This window comes from Nomascus leucogenys, chromosome 11 (assembly GCF_006542625.1).
Source record: "Nomascus leucogenys isolate Asia chromosome 11, Asia_NLE_v1, whole genome shotgun sequence".
Classification (NCBI taxonomy): Eukaryota; Metazoa; Chordata; class Mammalia; order Primates; family Hylobatidae; genus Nomascus; species Nomascus leucogenys.
Genome location: NC_044391.1, coordinates 90,025,381 through 90,028,500, shown reverse-complemented (window position 1 = coordinate 90,028,500; position 3,120 = coordinate 90,025,381).

The window sequence follows — 3,120 nt, the reverse complement described above, 5'->3', positions numbered from 1 at the left end:
TCCTAAACATCCAAGTCCCCTAGTCCAGGGTATTCTTTGGGTGATCCCCAATGAGTGTGATACCCTTACCTCTCACTGACTGTGAGTAGGAAGCAAATGTTTTTATAACACCATACTTTTAGGAAACAACCAGAGTCCTAGAAACTTTTCTTTCAAATACCCATGACCAATTATCTTCTAACAAAAAGAACTTCATAAAGGTATTTAGAATTTTAGGCAACTTAGATATTTAGAAAACCTATTCTACTCAAAAGTGTAAATACTAGAGGGATAATTCAGCTGTTTGGGTATGCTTCTTTGATAATATTAAAAATGTGGATTTCTTTTACTTTGCTTCTGAAATACAAATACATGCCATAGACGGGAGAACTGTAACATCCAGTGCTTAGACCAGCTTTCTGCACTCAGCAGTGAAGGGGAGATAAAGTAACATGTTTTCTTCAACCATCACAAGGTTCATAGCTGAGACTCCTGTAATGAAAAACAGATTAACAAAAGAAAAACATAACAAATTTATTTAGCCATAGTTCTACATGACATAGAAGCCGTCAGAAATGAAGAGCCAAAAACGCAGGGAAACTGTGAATTTTATGAATAGTTGTGCAGAAGAAGTATGATGGGATGACAAAAGTGTATGATCTAATGGTAATAAACTGGAAGGAACATAGCAAGGTCTGTTTGTCCAGATTCTTCTTAGCCTCTCTAAGAGGTGTGACACTTCTTCTCCGCATTCATGGCAGAACACCTGTCACATTAGGGTCTTCGGGGGAGAAGGGAGGGAGGTCAGAGACTCCTGCTTCTGTGATTTTTTTCAGGTTCCTTCAACTTAAAATACTAAGTACACTAAGGTGACATCTTTTGGGTTATTATGTTCTGAGCCCCAACATTAAGAATGTGAAATCTGTGTGCCATTATTATTGTTGTTAATGGTATTACTATTAACAGGTGGAAAACTTATATTCTATAGTTAAGATTCAACTTATATTTATCATCTATATGTTCCAGATGATGGGCTTTTTGTTTTCATTTAAACCACTGTAACTTTGAGTGAGGAATTTTGTTCCTCTCTGTCCAGATGAATAAATGAAGTTCAAAAGATTAAGTGTGCTTGGCTCACAAAGCTGCCCAGAGGTAGAGCTGGGCTGCAAGCTAAGGTTTCCTAAGTCCAAGACTGAGGCAAAGAATTTACAAAATGCCTTCGCCTGTTTCATATACAATTAGCCAAACAACCTGTACTGCTTAATAATCATAATATGAAAATGTTCACATTAACCCATAAGGTAGATAGAACACCATTATTCCCTTCCTGAGACAGATGAGTTAAACTAGTGGCCAAGACCACTCAATTGGTACAGGACATATGTTGGATTCAAAGTCATGTTTCTATGAAATTCTTCCTCCTGTTGTGAAGAAAAACGTTGTGAAGTATAATGACGCTCAAGGAGAACAACAAATATTAACAGTGACAAGCCCTAAATACCTCTGTTTGTCTGCAATATCTTGGCCTTCACATAACACACATTATAATTAATTATTTATCAATATAGAGGCTCTTTCTTTGCTAACCATCTAATTCCTATGGATGAGTTATATTTCAAATTATTCTATTGGTAGATTAAGAGAAAAAATTGTCAAAATTGAAGTCTTAAAATGGAGCTAGAAGATGTGGCCAAAACGGATGAAAGAACAGGTGTCTGCCTTTATTCTACACTACTTCCGACTGGACTATGAAAGAGCAACACTCTTATTGTGGATATGTGCTAAAGAAAATAAAAAAACAAAGTTGAGTTGTTCAGTGAGTCTTATGAATCTATGGAGACATGTTTACTTGAATTGAAAATTGGAATTCTAGTCTTCTTAGACTGTGAGCTATATTGCAGAAGAAGAGGCCAACAAAAGCCTACTTGTATTATCTAATCATTCTCTCTTTTGGGAGCACTCTAATTTAGCTAAAACCAGGATTTGAATTTGGCCTAGCTATAAATTAAAAGACTACTACATGGTTATGTAACTCTGCTCAAAAGTTTATTTGCCCTTACATTAAAAAATAACTCAAGTTACTCTCAATGGATTCATTAAAAACCTGATTTTTCCACTTTATAGCTATTTTGCCTGGCAGATGGGATCTGGTTTTTTCCTTATGCTGCATTTTTTGAAACAAGTATATATGGTGGGAGAGCAGCACATTCTCCCACCAACAAAAAAGCCACATTCGTATTTCAATGAAATTGCATTATTTGGCATCTACTGTTCACATATGTTCATTTGGCTATTGCTAGTCCAAGTCAATTATAGCCACAAAGGGAGTGGGTATTTGAAATTTAAACAAGGAGCTTTAAATTTTGTGAGACAGAAGAGGCCTCCTGACAGGTAGATCAGTCTCTAATTCATTTTTAATGCAGTTGACAATTCTACAAATCATTTGTTTTTCTCCCATTATATACTAGCTCCTGTGCTATAGAAGCCTTAAAAGAAACTTTCTGTATAATTTTGGGTAGGGGTTTGAGGGGTAGGTAAGACTCTTTGAAGGAGCCTTTAAGGATGAATAACTTTGCCATGCAGGAAACATAGAGAATTGCAAGCAGAGAAAATGTATGGAGGCGTGGTGATTTCAGGACTAGGTCAAGTTCTCCTTATGTAGCTGAGGGCACATAGTGAAGAGGTGTAGACACAATGGTAGAAAAGGTAGATTTTTTGCTATGAAGTGCCATTATTAAATGTTTTTGAGTGAAGAATGTAAGCTCTATCACTGTGAATACTGAGAAATGGAGTATTACATTCCACAAAATGTGAAAAGAAAACTAGCAAAGAATGTCTATACCGTAGGTCTGAAGTTAACTGGACTGTTCACTAGGGACAAAATGTATTTCAAAATATTGTTATTAAGCTAAGAATAAAAGTATGCAATACTATAGTCAGCTTAACTGAAAAAAATATTTTTTTCCATTCTCATTTTTAAGGATTTGATTGGGGGTTGGGAGAGAACATGGTACAGATGGAATTACTGTGAATGTTTTTGGTTAAAGTGAAGGTCCTTCAGAGATACTGTTTGTTTAACCACTGCTTACATACATGTCAAAAGAAAACACTCAAAGGACAAAATGCACTCACAGTTTTTTT